At 40.4% G+C, this 21942-nt stretch overlaps 1 long non-coding RNA gene across 1 annotated transcript in view; it reads left to right on the top strand.

Moving 5' to 3' along the window:
• LOC134296147 (uncharacterized) overlaps window positions 1-21942 on the top strand; it is a 41321-nt gene that overhangs the window by 14127 nt on the left and 5252 nt on the right. The window lies entirely within an intron of this gene.

Below are 21942 nucleotides of genomic sequence, written 5' to 3'. Positions count from 1 at the left end.
GATACTTATTAAGCATGATAGCCATGTATCAATATTTGACGGGAAGTCATGGGGAGGGAGCAAGCTTGTTTTCTGCTGCCCTGCAGACTAGGACGCTGAATAACTGCTTCAAACTACAAGAAAGGAGATTCCATCTGAACACTGGAAAGAACTTCCTAACAGTGAGAGCTGCTCAGCAGATGTTCTGCCCCGGATCGTGGTGAGGCTCCTTCTTTGTAGGCTTTTAAACAGAGGCTGGATGGCCATCTATCAGGGGGGTGCTTTGAATGCGGTTTTCCTGCTTCTTGGCAGGGAGTTGCACTAGATGGTCCATGAGGTCTCTTCCAGTTTTGTGATTCTATGATTATCACCAACTTAGGGCCCTTCTACATATACCAAAAAGCCCTAAAGTAGCTGGGATAAAGGGGGCGGGGGCTAAATGATGTTTGGAGAAAGTGCAGGTGGAATCAGGTTAACAGCTGAAAAGCATGTGTTAAAAAAGTACGCTTAAAACCCAGTTCTGCCTCCAAATGTACACCTTCGCATGACTGTAGATCTCTGCAGCCATGCAAGACTTTCCTTCCCTTCCCCCTGTGTGGACTGCTCCAGTTCATGTGCATGCTTTAAATTCCCCAAATAGCTGATTAGCTGATTAGGCTGTCAAAAAATGGAGCCACTGACACACAGGTAGCTCAAGTGAAGCAGAATGTGAATGCAATTATTTTAATTATTTGTCACGTTGCTTTTTTTTCTGTTGCTCCTGAGACTAGCCACTTTATTACACAGGGAAAGGGAACCATCCTAGAATGCTTTCAGGATGCTTTCTCAATGGAGCCTGCTGAATGCCAGAACGGGGGGAAGCTGGGCGGCAACACTTCTCTGTATGGGATAAGATAAGGAGCACAGTGGACAATACAGGGCACGGGGCAATAATTTCCCCCTGCTGCCTGCTGGATTTGTCATGCTGACTGGATTGTTGACCTCAGTGTGATGCGGTCCTAGGACATAGAGCAATGGATTTAAACTGTTGTGAATGTGCCTTCAGAGACTGTGGATGATAGTGGTGGGAGCAGGAGAGGAAGGAAAAACCCTCGCGAGGAGGGCTCGTTGGAGGATTTGTTTAGGAAAAGGGTCAGAGAGACTGATGGGGAGTCTTCTGAGGAGGATTCAAGTGGGGATCCTGAGGTGGAAATGCATGCTGGGAAACAGGTGTTAACAGAGGAATTGGGCACGGACTGGGCACGGGCACTGGAGATGCTTGGCAACGAATCGGGGCCCATGGATACTGCTGATGCTGGGGAAGCTTGGGCGTCTTCAGAAGCAGATCCCACTTGGTCTGCTTGGAGGAGTGAGAGGGGGTCCACAGGTGTGGATTGAGTTGGGCATGGGCAGGATGATTGGGACTCTGATGAGGAATTAGGAACGCCTGACCCAAGGGCATTGGCTGTGTGGAGTTCTGATTCAGATTAAGAAGTTGAGACACCTGCTCTTTGGGCGTGAATAGTTTGGAAGCTCAGGGAGACCTGGGTATATGTCACGACCCAGGCTACAGAGCACCAATAACCATACGCAGAGGCCAGATTCTATCTAATATCTTTATTAAGGAAATATATAAAGTTAGTAAAAGCAAATGTAAAAGTTAGTCCAGAAGTAGACCTTTCAGGGAAGGTCAAAATTAGTCCAAAGAAACAATGTCCAATATGAAATATTAAGGTCCAAAGTTGTAATCCAATAACCGAAACACTCACTTTGCCAGGCAAAGTGAGGGGAGATGACAAGGTCCTTTAGTCCATGAACTTGAGCAAGGCTAGGAAATAACTTGATACTTGAAACAAGGCTTGAAACGTGGAACAAGGTAACGAGGAACAAGAACAAGGTCCGTGGAATAACTTGGTAAAATCCGTGAAACAAGGCAAGGTTTAGTCCTGGGAAAACAAGGCAAGGTCCGTTGGTAAACAAAGGCTGGGAAACAGGAGCGAAGGCTGGAAACAAGGCAAGGCTTGAGCAGGAACGAGGCTTGAATCGGAGCGCGCTGTCCAGACACAACTCGCTCCGGAGGCTGACGAATTGACTCCGCAAAGTTACTCCGCGGGTAAAACACCTATATAGAGTCTAACTTTCCCGCCGAGAGCAGTTCTCTGGGAACCAGAAACGAAAGCTAATCTCTGAGACCAGATGTTTGACTCCTTAAAGATTCTCATGGAAAGTAGGCTTAATTGGCAAATTCTTAGCAATTATTCTCGCACTCCTGCGCGAGGCTGCTTCCAAACCTCTCTGTTGTTTACAAAACTCATGGCGAGAAAACACTGGAGATGTAGCCTCAGTATTTGTTTGACATACTTCTGGAACATAATCCTCTTGCAGGTGCAAGGTTCCCAGATCTGGCTGGGAAGAGTCTGTCTGGGAAGAATCCAGTTCTGACTGGGAAGGTAAAAAACCCAAGTTTTCTTCTTCATCAGGCATCACAATGTCATGAGCAGGACTACAAGGCCCATGGGTCATCACAGTATATTGGGGTTGTTTGGACATTATACCTTGCATGTGACAAGGTGTTGCTGGGCGCCATTGGGTTTCTTGTGTGTGTTACTGAAGACTGGACTGGGACTTTGCATCGGATGTAAGTTTAATCTGGGTTATTCTGCAATGGAGGGCTGGAATTGTGTGGGTTTTCCTGGACTGCACTGTTATTACTATTTTGTATTAACTGCTGTTTGCCCTCATTGCTTTGGCTCTCTGTGCCATTTCGTATTGTGACCTTCTTGGATGACTTCAACCTCTCGGACCTTGGACTGGAACTTGACTCGGCTTTGCTCTTCACTCTCAATCCGTGGCTTGGCGTCACTCTCTATTCCGTGGCTGTCTGCTGTTGCTGACTACTACCTTCACTCCTGATACCAACGCTGTCTGCTTATCCTGACTTTTGGACTGACTTGATGACGTTCTCCCGCTCTGTTCCTTAAACTCTTGGCTTGGGTTTTGCTTCTGCAGCAGCTTGGCGCTGCTGGTTTATCCCAACTACAGACTGGCTTGACGACGCTTTCCTGCTTTGCTCCTTTAACTCTTGGTTTGGTGTATGTTCCAGCAGCGGTTGCTGCGAGCTCGCCAGTGTCTCGCTGTTTCGCTGGCTTTGCTGTTCTGAACTGGGAGTTCCCTAGCTCAGTTTGGGTGTTTGTTTGTTTTGGACTCCTTTTTGTACTTTTGAGATTTGGGAAAGGTTTGTGGGCTTCAATACTGCTTGCTTTAGTTCATGCCTCCGTTTTTTAGCCCATTGTGAACTTTTGGGTCAAGTTCTAGAATTTTAAGTTTAACCCGGATTATATCTCTGGCTAATCCGGATTATTTGCCAGTTCTTGTTTTTTGGGGTTTTACCTGCTTGTTCTACTTAATAACACTTAAAGTTAAGTGTTTTAAGTCTTTTTAGTTTGTTGAGCTGTTTTTTTGACTGTTGCTTTAATAAACTCTATTTTGCTCTCTAATTGGCATCTGACTTTTGACATAAACTATGGGAAAAGAGATTCCTCCTGAATGTTAGAAAAAACTTCCTGATTGTAAGAGGTGTTCAGCAGTGGAATATACTGCCTCTGAACGTGTTGGTGTCTATTTCTCTGGAGGTTTTTAAGCAGAGGCAGAATGCCATCTGTCATGAGTGCTGTGATTGTATGATTGGCCCTTGGGGTCTTTCCCAACTCTATGGTGCTATGGTTCTAAAACTACACTGTTTTAACTCTTTTGCTCAGCAGAAAGAAAATTACCAAGATAATTCACTGCTTTCTTTGAAAACAAAATTAGTGAAAAATTACATCTCTGCATGAAGTTTATATGATAAACTTCCATAAACTCAGTCACCTTTATCAAAACCTGTAGACTGAATATATGAAAGCATTCACTAAATGCCTCTTTCTTCCAGTTAATCCCAAGGATGCTACAAGATGGCATTCTGTGATGATACAGAGTAAGATGACTGGGTCATTTATTTACAGTTATACCTCGCCCTTCTGATCTTGAATGGCTTTACAGAATACATATACAGCAAACATTCATTGCTGATTATACAATTAACAAGGACAGACAATACCAAAGAGGTAAAGGCAGGTTTTCACATCTTATATCTGGCATCTTTGGAGGCATGTTTGAAGGCTGTGCTAAACACCGGCCTCAGGGTGATGGTATCACTCCATCTTCCATTCAAGGAGCTCTGATCCTCCCAATTGATGTCCTTAAAGGTGCCTTTATAACCTTCCTGCTAAAAAGTGGTACCTATTTTATCTACTTGCATTTCTACTTTCAACCCTGCTGGGTGGGCAGGTTTGCTGGGGTTAATGGTGGGTGCTCATCCCCAACCCGGGCTCAAACTGCTGACCTTTGGATCAGGAGGATTTTTTTGCAGCACAGTGGTTTAGCCTGCAGTGCTAAGCCCATTGCTGCTTTGAACCAGCCCCAAAAATCTACCATGGTGTTTACAGCAGTCTGTTCCTATCTAGTTGGTGTGAATTTGGTCATCCTTACTTTTGAAATTTTTTGTTGCCATAGAAGTGACTATGGAAGCTCTGGAGAGCTTTTGGCCACTGCTTGGTACATTTTCCAATGTCAGCAAAGGTGTCTGCACAACATGGAGAGGGGGAAAGGAGGGGGCTTCATGGCTGACAAAAAACAGTGACAAAAAACAACACCATAGATAAATGACATCACATTTTCCTGGCACTGCAGAGCACAAAAATGTGTGATGGCAACAATGGCTCATCTGATTCATGTTCTGAATCAGTACCGGCCCAGCTATTGACAACACAATGGAATGTGGTAGCAATGTGGTATTATCTCAACTTTATCTAATGTGAGGTAATACCCTGTTAAGTGGGTTTGCCCTGTGTTGAGGAGCAAAAGGGCCCTGTGCACTATGTAAACAGTAACACCACGGAGTGACTTTCTTGCTCACTTTGAGGCATGTGGTCTGTGTAGACAAGCCCTCGTTCTCTTCTAAGTCAGACTAGTACTGCTAAACCATGAACTTTCTGAAAGCATAAATGAGATGCATGTTTTGAAATTATTAATGAATTTCACAATCTCCTCTAAATCTAAGCAATTAGCTGCCGTTAGCAATAACAGGTGTCACTCAAGAGATTCTCTCTTCATTGTTGATTATTACTTTTTTTGTACCAACTCATGAAAAGGTACAAAGAAGGGGGAAATCACATAGTTAGTAGCTTTGGCCAACTTAAGGAAGGCAAATTAGATTCATTACCATTCTCTGGCTAAATAGTGAGCATGTCTTCTTAGAATGTTGCTCATTTGCATACTTTGATCTGATGGGTGTAGGTACCTAATTATACAGCAGCCAGCAATGGGTTTTTTGATGTACTTGGTTAATTAATATTCAGCATAATAATTAATTGTGCAGATTGCTCCCTTGCATATCAAACTCAGTTTCTTAAATGGAAATAATATTTAGAAATGTGTCAACGGAGCACAGAGTGGGGTGAGAAGAACTATCCACAAAAGATTCTAAGATCTATTAACTACTAAAGAGTGAAATTTTTAGCTTTACCTAATGCCCCATTATTATAACTAAAAAATTTTTATTTCCATCCTTGTACATATGTTTAGAAACAAAAGTGAGCATGTACAGTATGATCACATATTTTTGGGACTAGTAACCGCGGTTTCATTTATCTATTTCTGATTAAATATGTCGGTCATTTTCTAATCCTCCAGTGTGACTCTATGGTATTCTGAGGTCAGAAGCCTTAATTTCAATACAGTTTGCAATTATCCACAGTCCACATATCTGGGAATGTGTAGGTAAAGTTGCATGATGTGTATCAGTCAGAAGGATTGCTCCTTACCTGATGGAAAATATCACTATTCTATGGTGAATATGGAATATACAAAGAGCACATTGTGGTAACCATTTATACTCACAAAGCCCCCTTCCAAACAGCTGAATAAAATCCCACATTTTCTGCTTTGAACTGGAATATATGGCAGTGTGGACTCAGATAACTCAGTTCAAAGCAGATATTGCGGGATTTTCTGCCTTGATATTCTGGGTTATATGGCTGTGAGGAAGAACCCAAAGAAACATATCAATTAGCCATAGTAGTAATTAGAAATCAACTTTTGAAGTGGAGGGAACAGAGCATAATTATACTTAGGATTCATAACTTTATCATTTATTTTTCTTTCAGTTGTACCCGGATTTCTTGCTACAATTGAATCCTTAATTTCAAGCTGATATCTTAGATAATATTCAATCTACTACTTGCTGTTGCTTAATCTTAACACATTTATTGAGAAAATATATAGAATATTGAAGAATCAACACATTAGATGTAAATAATGGGGAAACTAAACCAGTGTTCTTCTCAAAACTAAAAGCTAAATCAAAATAGCAGCCAAATTGACTATGCATTGAACAAATAGGCTCAGACAAATCGGTGGGTCTACATTTAACCTATCTGTTAACTGGGAATACCTACAAACTACATCTTAACATCAGTAGCTATCTTTGGTTTTCATTATACTAAAAGGGAGTTGTTATTTAGGTTTACTAAGCTAAGTCCAGGGGTTCTCAAACTTTTAAAACAGATGTCCAGTTCACGGTGCCTCAAACATTTGGGAGGGGGGCACAATAGTTTGAAAAAAACATGAATGAAACTCTATGCACGCTGCACATATCTCATTTGTAGTGCAAAAACATTAAATAACCATACAATATTTAAAACGGAGAAGAATTTTAACTAACATAAACTTACTAATATTTCAGTGAGAAGTATGGGCCTGCTTTTGGCTGATAAGACAGTCAGGTGAGGATTTTTGTCGTTGTGTGCCTTCAAGTCGTTTCAGATTTAGGGCGATCCTAATTCTAAAGTTTTGGATGGGAGTTGGGTAAACGACCTTGGATATGAATCCAGCCTGCAGGCTTTAGTTTGGGACTCCTGGCTAAGACACTTTCTCAGATCCTACATGGCACATCTGTAAATTAGATAGAGTATCTAGAGTAGTTGGATAGATATGAGAAAGTTCAGGCAAACTTTCAAATAATGATGCCAGCACAGTCGTTCTGAACCTCTGGGTCCCCAGGTGTTTTGGCCTACAACTCCCTGAAATCCCAGCCAGTTTACCAGCTGTTAGGATTTCTGGGAGTTGAAGGCCAAAACATCTGCAGACACACAGGTTGAGAACCACTGTCTTAGCACATCTAAAACAATGTGATAGGCAGTAATTTCATGTGCTATCAAGTTGACCAGCCTATTGCAATTTTATGAATTGAGAGTAGTCCAAGAAACTTATTATGGCAACAGTATCTTAATTGTGGGATTTGCAGGTTGTTGTTGTGTGCCTTCAAGTCATTGTCAACATAAACAGCCAGCTGCAACAAATCACTCTGACCAAGAGGTTATGAGTTCGAGGCCAGCCCGTGCCTGCGTCTGTCTCTGTCTCTGTTCTATGTTATGGCATTGAATGTTTGCCTTATATGTGCAATGTGATCCGCCCTGAGTCCCCTTCGGGGTGAGAAGGGCGGAATATAAATACTGTAAATAAAATAAATAAATAACATATGGCAACTCTAAGACAAAACCTATCATGAGGTTTTCTGAGTTGAAAATGTGTGACTCATCAAACACCACTCAGTGGGTTTCCATGGTGGAGAAGGAAATCAATTCCCCTTCTACACTGCAATATAATCCAGATTAGCAAAGCAGATAATCCACATTATCTGCTTTGAACTGGATTATATGAGTCTACACTGCCATATAATCCAGTTCAAAACAGATAACCTGGATTTTATAAGGCAGTGTAGATAAGGCCCCAACAGTGGTCTCTAGAGTTAGAGTCCAATGCTCAAACCATTACTCTAACTGGCTCTTATTTGAAGTTTAGGGGGAGATATACAGAACTCTCACTCAGAGTGTTGTAGTTCCTCACCAAACCACAAACTCGGGATTCTGTAGGATATTGCCATGGCAGTTAGAGGAATCATAATATCAGTGTGAAAGCTCTCTAAGCCCAAGTGGCCATCCTGGCACGCACATCCTCATTTAGCCTTGATGGATTCTGATCAGTTTCTTAGTTACTCTCAATTCCTCAGTATGCTTGCTAGACACATTTTAGTATTCCTTCATTTTTTTAAAATTAGAGGACTGCACCGAACAAATTTGGAAAAGTGGAATTTGTGAAGTATAATGGAGTTTTGCTTGGGGTGCTAGTTTGCAAGAGCAAAATAAAGCCAATTCGTGTTAAAGGTGAAGTGGACAAAGTAGAGCTTGTCTGTCATTCCTCCTTCTACTGCAGACTATTAGCATCCAGAAATCTCAGTATTCATTAGAACCTAGTTTGAAAACTATGATGACACATTTGAAAACCCCTATTTTTTTCTTTTTTATAATCAGTACTATTAGAGCCCTAAATCATTAGCTAGTGCATTTACAATTATGCCTCAAGCCATGGAATGTCCTTGTCATTTACCTGCAAGTTTTTACACTTGCAGCCAACTCACAAGTAATTCTTTCTGCAGGGCAGCCTGACAGAGCCATTATGAATGCCTGTAGCAGCTGATCATAATATTATCGCTTCCTTCCCAATCAATTTGATGGCTGTTTGAACTTTATTGTTATTAACAGTGAAAAGAATAAAAAGGGTAATCATGTCTGAAACTTCTCTACATTGTTTAGCATCACATTATTGCCATATTTTTACTGCAACTACCTTGGCAATTCCATTAACAGGATTACCCAGGTATAATTGACTCTTTTTATAATTGCTTCTGAGATGCTTATGAAGGTTTAATTTCTGGGGACTTCCTTCTCACTAAAAAGGTCTTCTGTATTAAAAAGCTACGTAGAACCATTAACCAGAATCCTGTAACATAATTTTGTGCATATCTATCACAAAGTAGAGTCTCCTTCTTTGAAGGTTTTTTAAACAGAGGCTGGAGAGTCATCTGTTGAGAGTGGTTTGATTGTATGTTTTTGCAAGTCAGGGGTTGAGCTGGATGATCTTTGTGGTCTCTTCCAACTCTATGATGCTATGAACTATGTAGCAGGGTCTCTACGAAACTGTTACTGAATTGTGAAAATGCATAATCGGACATCAGCAAGAGCATCTAATGAGCATCATTGGAAAGATGTAATAAAAAAAAACCTAGCCAGCATCCCATCATTCACTGGACAACTTAGGGCATCTGCAACTATTCCACATTGATCCCAATGCATGTCTGCTGTGATGTACATCAATAATTTTGATGCCCCCCCCCAAGTAGTTATGTAACAGCTACTGGAAACAGACATTATGGAACTACCTACAGTAATGCTAATTCCCTAAGATTTAAGTCTAGTTATGGAGTCATAGCCACAATACAAGAAGCACCCCCCAAAAAAGTTAAATTATGAGTCTAAAATGTTCCATGAGCTTCTGATCTACCAAAGTCATTCTTCTTCATTGGGGATAGATAGCATTATTGCTGTCCTAACTTCCATTTTTATGGTGGTTCATGCCTTAATTACATCTGAGATGGATTACTGCAATGCTCTCTACATGGAGCTGCCTCTGAAGATGGCCCAGAAACTACAATTGGTACAAAGCTCTGGAGCCAGGCTGCTGACTGGGGCAAACTATAGGGAACATTTGTTGTTGTTTATTCATTCAGTCGCTTCCGACTCTTCATGACCTCATGGACCAGCCCAGGCCATAGCTTCCTGTCAGCCGTCACCGCCCCCAGTTCCTTCAAGTTCAAGCCAGTCATTTCAAGGATACCATCCATCCATCTTGCCCTTGCTCGGCCTTTCTTCCTTTTTACTTCCATTTTCCCCAGCATCATGATCTTTTCCAAACTTTCCTGTCTTCTCATGATGTGGCCAAAGTACTTCATCTTTGCCTCTAATATCCTTCCCTCCAGTGAGCAGCCGGGCATTATTTCCTGGAGGACGGACTGGATGGATCTTCTTGCGGTCCAAGGCACTCTCAGGATTTTCCTCCAGCACCAGAGTTCAAAAGCGTATCTCTTCCTTCGCTCAGCCTTCCTTATGGTCCAGCTCTTGCATCCATAGGTTACTATGGGGAATACCATTGCTTTAATTATGCGGACCTTCGTTGCCAGTGTGATGTCTCTGCTCTTCACTATTTTATCGAGGTTAGCCATTGCTCTCCTCCCAAGAAGTAAACATACCACCCCCCCTATTAAGGCTGCTCCACTGGCTGCCTATATGTTTCTGGGCCCAATTCAAAGTGCAGGTTATTACAAAGTCCTATATGGTTCGGGTGCAGTCTATTTATGTGACCACGTATCTCCCTATGAACTTGTCCAAACCTTAAGATCCGCTGTCGTCTTCTCACGGTCCCACCTCTATTGCAAGTGCGGTTGGTGGGGACAAGAGAGAGAGGGCCTTCTTGGTAGTTGCCCTCCGGCTCTGGAATGCCCTTCCCAGGGAGATTGTTTCTGTTAACCAGAGCAGTAGCTGAGAGGTTTTAAATTGCTTTTGTATACCATAATTTTTGTTTATTTTTGGATGATGGTTTTGTGTCAATTGAATATGTTTGTTTCACTTTTATATTGATTTTGTGTTGTTATTTTGTTGGTTTAATTTTATATTGGCTATTTGCCATATTACTGTTTATTGTTTGCAATGTTCACATTGTTGTAAGCCTCTCCGAGTCACCTTGGGGAGATGGGGTGGGATGTAAATAAAGATTATTATTATTATTATTATTATTATTATTATTATTATTATTATTATTACTCTTCTGTTGGACCCAAATTATAGAATCCCTATCCTGTACAACTAGGTGGATTCTATTGAAATCCACACAGGCAGTGATTGGATAGCATGGGATTGGAAAGATGGGGAAAATGGATTATGGAAAACTGGAAACTTTTACGATCAAGTACAATCTGATATTATAGCATATCTAACTCAGGATGCTGTGCATGAGTGTAAAACAAGAGAAATCAAAGATAAATTGATAGTTTATATAGAATGGATAAAAATGACTGAGCCAATTTGAATGTTGTAAATAAATGAACAATGTGTTCATGGATAAAGATATAGAAGATGTATGTGGTCTGGGCAATGGGTGGAGGGGATGGAAAGTTTTTAATAATTAAAAATCAATAAAAATATTTTTAAAAAGAAAGAAATGTGCACATGTTAAATGATTTTAAATCTTCTTGTGTGGCTTAGGTCCGCAGTCTGGGGGTCCTCCTGGACTCATCGCTGTCACTTGATGCTCAGGTGTCGGCGGTGGCTGGGAGGGCCTTTGCACAGCTAAAGCTAGTGCGCCAACTGCGACCGTACCTCGAGAAGTCTGACTTGACCATGGTGGTCCATGCTCTGGTTACCTCAAGGATGGATTACTGTAATGCGCTCTACGTGGTGCTGCCCTTGAAGACGGTCCGGAAACTGCAGTTGGTACAACGGTCGGCAGCTAGGTTACTAACTGGAGCTGCTTACAGGGAGCGGTCAACCCCCCTGTTCAAGCAGCTCCACTGGCTGCCGATAATATTCCGGGCCCAATTCAAGGTGCAGGTTATTACCTATAAAGCTCTAAACGGTTCGGGACCTGCCTATCTTCGTGACCGCGTCGTCCCCTATGAACCCACCCGATCGCTGAGATCCTCCGGGGAGGCCCTCCTCTCACTTCCACCCTCCTCACAACTGCGTTTGGTAGGGACGAGAGAGAGGGCCTTCTCTGCCGTGGCTCCCCGACTCTGGAACTCCCTCCCCAGGGAGATTAGGTTGGCTCCCTCTCTACCTTCCTTCAGGATGCAACTGAAGACTTGGATGTTTCGGCAGGCCTTCGGAGATAGTCATTAATTAATCAGCCCCAGTGGGTTTTTAATAATTTATCCTGTTTTTATTACGGTCTTACCATTTATGTGTTTAAAATGAAATTTTTATCTTGTATTGTTGTTTATATTGATATATTGTATTATTGTTTTATCTTTTTATATTGTGATTGTATTGTGTTGCTTATATTTTGTTATGCTGTTTGGGCCACTGCCCCATGTAAGCCGCCCCGAGTCCCCGTGGGGAGATGGTGGTGGGATATAAATAAAGTATTATTATTATTATTATTATTATTATTATTATTATTATTATTATTAGTTTGCTTTTATTTTTCATACATTATTCATATTGTTGTAAATTGTTTCAAACTTACAAATTAATTTTCTTTATACTGTCCTGAAGAAGTCTTATTACACTTTCTCCTCCTGAGCCTTTCCTTCTTTCCTTTTGTTAGGATTTACTTGTTTATAAAGCTTTTCCTCCCATCAGAACTATATGCTCCATAATGGGTATATACGAGTCTGGTATCGCTGGTGTAAATGCCTTGAGATCTTTCCCCTTTTGCCTCTAGCAACAATAGATCTCCTAAATATAGGGGTGGTTAACAAAGAGAGTTTCCTCTAGTCTGGGATAGAACATCGATGGTCAGATCTCTTGCTTTGAGATTGTATTATTTCCCTTGCCATTCCAGGCAGAAATCTGGAGTCTGTTATGGCCCCTGGGATTACTATTCACAGAGGACATTACTGCTTTGCAGATAGATGTCTTTCAAAGGTAAGAGAGTGACCTGTTAATTCCAATGGAGGAAAGAGATTTCCTCCAGATAAATATCTTCTCTTTTAATGCGTTGAATGGAAATATTTTTATGACCATAAGAATTCCCTAGATACATGCATTAAGATCCACAGAGCCCACTGTTATGCTGTATTATACATCTTAATTTAATATATACTAATACACACACCACAGTACATAAAACCATATTTCAGAGCTGTGAGGGCTGTGTGAAAACAGCAGAGGGCACTCATACACTGTGGTAGCCAAGGTTGAACTGTAGCATTTTGCATTGTCTGCTGCTCTGACTGGAGCTGTCAAACCCCGGTCAAGATGAAATCGGTTCCTTTTCCCTTCTACAAAACGTAGAGATTTTTATTCTTGTTCCCTGTTTCTTACAGTGGGTTTCTCCCAAATCGCTTCTCTTCCCTCCAGAAAGCAACCACTTCCCTCCATCTCAAGGTAGCAGATACCCATGGGCATTTTCTGTGGTATTCATGATTATTTTAGCATATGTTCTCATTTCAGATTGGAAGTTCAACTGTGAGGTCTCCAAGAGTGTGGCACAAATCTTGGAAAATCTCATAAGCAATTTAGTGTGTTTTTAAGGTGTCACAGCCTCCTTGAGGTCAATGCAGATGTTGGCATGCTGTCTGGAAAAAAGAAAGCTCTTCTTTACACAGTGAAGCATTCTTTTATGGAATCCACTGCCATGAAGTGTGATGGAATTCACTGACACAGATGTCTTTTAAAATAATTTGCAGTGAATTCATAGAGAATCAGTCCAATGGCTCTGGGTGCTAGGTAGATTCTCCAATTTCAAATGCAATATAATCAACCAAGGCAAAGTTGTGCTCTGGCCAAAGTCTTTTTGGTGATTTATGCTTGGGTGTCAGACCATCATAAGACATTTTACAGATGTTATTCAATGAGGCACCATATACCTTCTTGAGACAAGTTTTACATGGCTGTACAATAAAAGCCAGACAGCATCAGGTTCAGATCTGTCTTTAACACAGATATCTATTCGCTCTGCCAAAAATCCTTCATGTCACTAATTGACTGGCCACATTCAATGTCCCAGGCCTCTATAGGATGTGTGAAGAAGCACACAGATGGAAGTTACATTTTTGTAATTGAACTCACCTTAGTCAAATCTCCATGATTTCCCATCCTACTATGTTTGAATCCAACACTTTATGTCTCTGATCATCAATTGATTGCACTTGTGTGCTGAATGAGCATTTCCCAAAGAAATCTATTTGGCTAGTAGGGAAAACTGATCCTGCATTGGATAGATCAGGCACCTGATCCATGGGACTTTTCTTAATTTTCCAAACTAGATGCAGCATTGCCAGAACTTCAGTACATACAGATGAACATTTGCTTCTTCTTTTAATTGCAGAAATGCTTTGGACCAGAAGTGTTCTGTGTTTTGGAATTTTTGTTTGTTTTGGTTCCAGAATGTTGTTGTTTATGTGTTCAGTCGCTTCTGCCTCTTTGTGACCTCATGGACCAGCCCACACCAGAGCTCCCTGTTGGTTATTGCCACCCCCAGCTCCTTCAAGGTCAAGCCAATCACTTTAAGGATACCATCCATCTTACCCTTGATCACCCATCTCCTTTTTTCCTTCCATTTTCCCCAGCATCATTATCATCTCCAAGCTTTCCTGTCTTATCATTATTTGGCCAAAGTACTTCATCTTTGCCTCTAATATCCTTCCCTCCAGTGAGCAGTCGGTCTTTATTTCCTAGAATATGGACTAGTTGGATCTTCTCGCAGTCCAAGGCACTCTCAGAATTTTCCTCCAGCACCAAAGTTCAAAAGCATCTATCTTCCTTCGCTCAACCTTCCTTATGGTCCAGCTCTCGCATCTATAGGTTACTACGGGTAATACCATTGCTTTAACTATGCAGACCTTCGTTGCCAGTGCGATGTCTCTACTCTTCACTATTTTATCAAGATTGGTCATTGTTCTCCTCCCAAGAAGTAAACGTCTTCTGATTTCATGGCTGTAGTCTGTATCTGCAGTAATCTTTGTGTCTAGAAATACAAAGTCTGTCACTGCCTCCACGCTTTCTCCCTCTATTTGCCAGTTATCAATCAGTCTGGTTGCCATAATCTTGGTTTTTTTATGTTTAACTGCAACCCAGCTTTTGCGCTTTTTTCTTTCACCTTTGTTCTGAGGCTCCTCGGCTCCTCCTCGCTTTCAGCCATCAAAGTGGTATCATCTGCATATCTGAGGTTGTTAATGTTTCTTCCAGCAATTTTAACTCCAGCCTTGGATTCGTCAAGCCCGGCACGTCGCATGATGTGTTCTGCATACAAGTTGAATAGGGAGGGTGAAAGTATACAGCCCTATCATACTCCTTTCCCAATCTTGAACCAGTCTGTTGTTCCGTGGTCTGTTCTTACTGTTGCTACTTGGTCGTTATATAGATTCCTCAGGAGACAGACAAAGTTTCAGAATACTTAGTAAAATATCTTGGAGAAGGGACCCAAATCTAATCACGACATTTGTTTCTGTTTCATATGCATCTTATATACGTAGCCTGAAGGTATTTTGCACAATATTTGTAATAATTGTGTGGACTAAACAAAATTTATACTGAACCATCAGAATGCAAAGGTGTCACTATCTCGGACAATCATGTAAACAATTCGGGATATTGGAGTATTTAAAATTCCAGATAAGAGATAATCATAATCAACTTGTATTTTCCAAAAAAGATATCTTCCGCTTTTGTTCATATGTTACTGTTTGTCCTGTGAATGGTTTGAGAATTCCTTCTCCATTAATGTATGAAGTCGGATTCCAAATAGATAAGTACTGGATATATTACTACTTGTGTAATAGGGATGCCATATAATGTTATTTTGTATATAGTTCAGGTATGCCTTTATATGATTTTATATAGCCTATGAAGACAGCTTTGAGAATAAATACAGGGTGAAATGTCTTGGCTAAGCTTAGCTATAAATCATCAACATATAGAACACATTGAGATGTGTGCTTTCATTCTATTACTGGCTAATCACCAGTTTTTGCTTCTGTTGAACACAGATCCGCATTAAGGATGGGCGAGAATGTTGTCCAGTCTGTCTGTTTGTCTGTTAATAAGAAGTGAATAAAACTTTCAGATATCTTCAAAAATAAGAACTTTGTTAAAAAAAAAAACAGGCACATGAACATAAGTGAAACTGACACATTCATGTATTCATGAGCCATAAAAGAGTTTTTCTGTGCCTTTTGAAGGAATAATTGTTATAAAAACTAGAAGATTTGGGGCACTTCCACCTTTTCACCCTGCAAGACTATTCTGCTTGTCAGGCTATTCTATTTCCCATGACACATTTGTTCAGGGCAAAGCATAAATGCTCTCTTTCTCCGTGTGTCTCTCTCTCTGTGTTACAGATTAAAATGAAGAAGCTCCAAAAATTACCAGCAGCTTTACAGGAAAGGTTGTGGAAGGTGTCATTCTCCACTGACATCTCCTCATTCCGCCAGCAATTGGAATGGGACTAATTTAATTAATAGGAGAGCTCAAAGAAAATTGGGGGAGGGAAGGGTTCATATATGCATGTGTGATTGTGTCACCTCCTTCAAATCCATGGGAAGTCAAGCAAGTCTTTTAGCAATTTCCCTCCCTGAGAGCCACTTCCTGCCAACTCAGCCATGTGTATCAGCCAACAGACAAGGCAAGTTTCATTGAAAGATTTATTTTATTTATTTATTTCAATCATTTATACCCCACTCTTCTCACCCGAGGGGATTCAGGGCGGCTTACAAGTGGCAATTGATGCCGTTACACTGATATACAATGAACTAAAACGTTAAAAAAGTTAAAACAGTCATAAAATACAATATACAAAGTTTAAAACAATGCAAAATGCTTATGCCATTCATCCACCAGACCTTATACAAGAGCCGTAATTCAGATCGCGTCGAAGCCAACACATGCTTATTCTTCAAATGCCTGCGTACATAGCCAGGTCTTCAGTTTTTTTCTGAACCCCAAAAGATGAGCATATTATCTCCAATATCTAGTGCCATTGCCACCAAAATAAGTCCCTTGCCTTGCAAAATGTTCATTTTTGGCGCCTCTCCACAGGAAGGAGCTTCATCATAGCGGTTATAGCTACATCACTTCTGGTTGTCATGTCTGGCTGATTCATGGCTCAAATAAAAGTTGAAGTGTATTAGGATGGCAAAAGACAGTGTGCCATGTTTTAGGGAGGAGCTGATGTGGCTTTTGGACAGCAGCTCAAGCAAGGAAGAGGCATTTCAATGTGAACTGAATCTTCAAAAGTTTGGAGGAATGGAAGGAAAATGAAAAAATATTTGAAATATCATAGAAAATAATTCTTGAAAGTCAAGAAAGCCTAGTGAAAAGAATCCTAAACTCTAGTTGTATATAATATTGATACTTTTATTCATCCACCTCAAATCCATATTTGGAGAAAGACACGATATTAATAAATTAAAATCATAAGTAAAATTTGAATATCCATTGCTTAATATTAATTAATACATATTGGTTAGTATTTATTATTAATATATATTAGGTGGTACCTATTAACAGACATTAGTTAATATTAATTAATAAATATTGTTTTGTGTGGTTTTACTATTTATTAATACATATTTGTTACTAATTTTCTGCACAGAAATACTATTTTTTGTGTCAAATAATACAGTAGAGTCTCACTTATCCAACATAAATGGGCCAGCAGAACGGTGGATAAGTAAAAATGTTGGATAATAAGGAGGGATTAAGGAAAAGCCTATTAAACATCTAATTATGTTATGATTTTACAACTTAAATACCAAAACATTATGTTTTACAACAAATTTGACAGAAAAAGCAGTTCAATACACAGTAATGTTATGTTGTAATTACTGTATTTACGAATTTAGCACCAAAATATCACAATATATTGGAAACATTGACTACAAATATGGCTTGGATAATCCAGAAACTTGGATAAGCGAGGCTTGGATAAGTGAGACTCTACTGTATTTGTGTTGTCGAAGGCTTTCATGGTTGGGATCACAGGGTTGTTTTATGTTTTCCGGGCTGTATGGCCATGTTCCAGAAGTATTCTCTCCTACTTCTGAAACATGGCCATACAACCTGGGAAACATACAACAACCATGCTAGCTTTTATTATTTCTCGTTGGTATTAACTATGCTCACTTCTGTAGTGTTTATGAAGTGCCTATATGTAGTGCTTAAAGGTCAGGTATAAGTACTAATTACACTGTAATAAAGGTTCCATAACTGGAAATTAAAGTAAGAACTACACAAGAGAAAATGTATAAAATGTGGAATTTGGGTACCATTTGCCTGCAGAGTTCTGAAATCCCCTTTCTCAAATACTACAATGTTTTAGATTTCAGTGATTTCTAAGTTTCCCTCAAGTTTTAAAAAAGGATGTGTAGTGGACAGGAACTGCACTCATCTGTGTGATGTCTCAGAACACATGACAGAATGGGAGAAAGGCTGCAAAACATAAAGCATATGATGGGATTTGTAAAATGGTGCAAGGTCTCTGAGTCCCTTCGGGGTGAGAAGGGCAAGATATAAATGTCGTAAATAAATTAATTAAATGGGACAGTATGCTGTGTTAAGAAGACATCCCCTACCCCCACCCCACTTTTCACAACTCATGTGGTGAGGTTCCTAGAAATTGTTCAGGGGTCCATTCAGTCTTTGGAATTACAGGTGTTCCACTTTCACAGGAGTCTTGCACCATTAACCTCAGTGAGTCTGGAGGCCTGACATCATCATTAACATCTCCTACCTTTCTCTCAAAATTGGGATTCAAGGCAGTTTATAATTTTAAAAATACACAGTTGATATCAATAAAATACCATTAACTGCCTGGTCCCATTCCATAGAATCCTGGGGTTGATATTTATTTATTTATTTATTTATTTATTTATTTATTTATTTATTTATTGCATCTCTATACTGCTTTTCTCACCCATAGGAGGATAGTGTCTAGCTCGAATCATGGTACCTTTATATTTCGCTTTGGTCTGACCTCACCTGGAGTAAACTGTCCAGTTCTGGGCACCACAATTCAAAAGAGATATTGACATGCTGGAAGGTGTCCAGAGGAGGGCAACTAAAATGATCAAAGATCTGGAGACCATGAATCCCTATGAGGAGTATCTTAAAGAACTGGGTATGTTTAGCCTGCAGAAGAGAAGGTTGAGCGGAGACATGGTTGCCATGTATAAATATGTGAAAAGATGTCCTAAAGAAGAAGGGGCAGGTTTGTTTTCTTAGACTAAGGACCTCATCACATTTTGGGTACAGAGCCCCATGCCAGTCATCACATGACATTGTGTGAGTTCCAGCAGAGGAAGTGGAAGTATCTTTGGACTCTTCTTCCCAAACATGGGAGCCCTCCTTGGGTGACACTTCTCCCATGTGATGAGGGAAGTATTGCCCCTTGTGCCTGCTATTTTGCCATACTTGCCGGTGAAATGTCATGGGAAGTGGGCTCCCCCATGTAATAAGGTCATAGGACTCAGAGTAATGGGTTCAAATTACAGGAAAAGAGATTCCACCTGAACATTGGAAAGAACTTTGGCCAGCTGTCAGGGTTGCTTTGATTGTGCTTTTCCTGCATGGCAGGGGGTTGGATTAAATGGCCCATGTGGTTTCTTCCACTTCTATGATTCTACTGGGGTGTAATAAAATAGAGTTCCTTATACAAAAGATTATGGAAGGTGGCACTCTCCTCTGTGACATCTCCCCTATTTCCCCAGCTATTGGAATCAAAGTTTCTTTTTGGGATTTTTGAAACATATTTCCCAACCGTGATTAGTTGGATCCCTGGTTGCAGAATTCGTGGATACAAAGGGTCAGCTGTACAAAAACAATCCTCCTCCCAAAAAGAGTTTGTAGAAAAACCTCCCTCTTAACCTGAATGGGCTATGAAACAGGTAATTCAGTTTAAAGTGTTGCTATTATGTTGGGTTTATGGGCCGAGAATCCTTATCTTAAATCAGCAGTAAGGATCCTTCTCTGGTCAGATGCAAAAACAGAATTGCAACTTAGAATGACAAATTACTCTTTAGCCAATGAACTGGAATGGCTCTGATGTGTAGGAGATAGAAGAATTCTCTTTTTAAAAAAATACTGCCTAATTATGTCTTAAACCAAGTGAGTGGGGTGTTCCTGGAGAAGTACACTGCCCTGTCAAGTAAATAATATGCATTTGGTGAAATTAACTAATTACAGACTTACCCAGGGGAGTAGAAAAGAGCCAGTCTCTCAGGTAAGCAATAGACACTTTAAAAGCTTTCACTGAAGGGAAAGCGTATTAATTTTTAATTAAACATGTAAAGGAAAATGTACACACTTTTTGCTGGACAAAAGAAGAAGCCCTAGCAAATGACTAATAATATCAGTAAAACACTCAACAGAAAATTGTTTTTCTGAGAGAGCACCCCATGAAACTATTGGTACAATGATGGGAAAAACCAGCTAGATGCAAATGAAAAAGATAAACTCACTAGAAAAAGGGAAACTTTTGTCATGACTCAGGACTATGAATGTGTTGGATATACAGGATTTCACACCTTTGATTTTTTGGTTTTAAAGGTTGAGCAATAAATGCTTAAACAACAAAATATGTCCATTTTTAAAAATATTTGTTTTTAAATCTCAAGTTCTTTATATAATAGTCAATGTGTATATGTATGTATGTATGTATGTATGTGTGCATATGTGTTTGATTGTTTGTCTATTTGTACTTCAAAGGCTGTTCCTAGGTGAAGTGGCCCTCTGTGGTGTCACTGGGAAGGAAAAGTGACATATGTTTAAGGGAAAAGGAGGGAAGAAGGAAAGTGCCTCAAAGAGAGCCTGCTCACCATTGCTGTGGAGACATAGTGAGGTAGGCCTTCCCAGAGCTGAAGAGGGAAGGAAGTAGTCAGATGTTGGTCCCAGTGCTGGGTATATCATAACATCATCACTATGGGTGATCCCTCATGGCTGAGGGATTGTCCTCCAGAGGTGGAGTCTATTGGTGTATTTTGGTGTAAGGGTGAAATGTTGAATCAAGTGTTTTTGCTGTTGGGTTTTTTGCAACTGTGTATTCTGGCATGCTTTCCAGCAGCACATGGGTTAATGGCAAGCCAGCTTGATTGATAGCCTGCCTAGCCAATAGGTCAAGCCTTCCGTCTCAGAAGTGCTGACAGGACGTTTGTCATTCTGCTATAGAATGTAAGAGTTGCCGGCAGAAGTGCTTTGCAGACGACGGCAAAGAGAGAGAACATGCTTTGCCTTGCTTAGGGAAGCATGGGTCCTATGAGTGATTAACTTTGTAGTTGTATATAGTTTGTATATAATAAAGCCTTAGAACTGCTGGGATCAGCTGAATTACAACTGTGGTGTCATTTGTCGGTGCTGCTTGTAGCCAGTTGCTTAAGTAGTCTGATGGAAGATGGATTGGTGAGAGGCCTGACTCACCAATAAACCAGGGTGGTTCTGAGTCAATTAACCCCCTGACAGAGTCTTGGTAATGGGTCAGTAAATGGCTGTGGAGACCTGTTCTGGATACACATGGTCTTCACAATGAGAACATAGATTTCCATATGAAAGGTGTTCACGAAAAGGATTTGCTTGAGGCACCTTCTTCCTCTAGGCATGTTTCTCCACCAGCCTCTTTTCATGACTCTTCATAATCCACAGCACTGTTGGTAACAGATGACTTCTAGTCAGAACGCTCAAGGGCCAAGGCTTCACAGTTCTCCGTGTTTATGCCACATTTTTAAGGTTAGTTTTATATCTCTTTTGCTGACCACCACATTCTGTTTTCCATTCTTGGACTGAGAGTAGAGTAACTGCTTTTGGTGATCAGATAATGTGGCCGGTCCAGCAAAGTTGGTGGTGGTGAATCATCTCTTCAATGCTCATGGTCTTTGCTTCTTTCAGATTGCTTATTTCAGAGGGAACAATGATGGAATTGTTCCAGAAGTCAAGAGTGATGTTCATAAATGGTCCATGTTTACTTAGATTGCTCCTCCGCCCTTATTTTTGATCGCCCTTATACCTCCTAGAAGCCGTATTCAGAGTCCTACACAATTTTACCCTCTGAATGTTCAGTTATTATTATTGTCCTGATTTTAATTCTGTTGATGTGTTTTATTGTTTTATGTAGTTATAATGTTTTTAATTGATTGTTCTGTATTTTAACTTGTGCTGTTGGGCTTGTTTCCATGTGAGCCACCCAAAGACGCTTCAGGGAGATGGAGGTGGGATACAAAAATAGAGTTGTTGTTGTTGTTGTTGTTGTTGTTGTTGTTATTCACAGATGTAAAATAGAGTTGGAAGGACAATAGCTTTATAAACAAATATCTTTGCATCTCTACAAATGTCCCAATCCTAGAAC

This window comes from Anolis carolinensis, chromosome 1 (genome assembly GCF_035594765.1).
Source record: "Anolis carolinensis isolate JA03-04 chromosome 1, rAnoCar3.1.pri, whole genome shotgun sequence".
In the NCBI taxonomy this organism is placed as follows: domain Eukaryota; kingdom Metazoa; phylum Chordata; class Lepidosauria; order Squamata; family Dactyloidae; genus Anolis; species Anolis carolinensis.
This window is presented reverse-complemented; position numbering and strand designations above follow the sequence as displayed.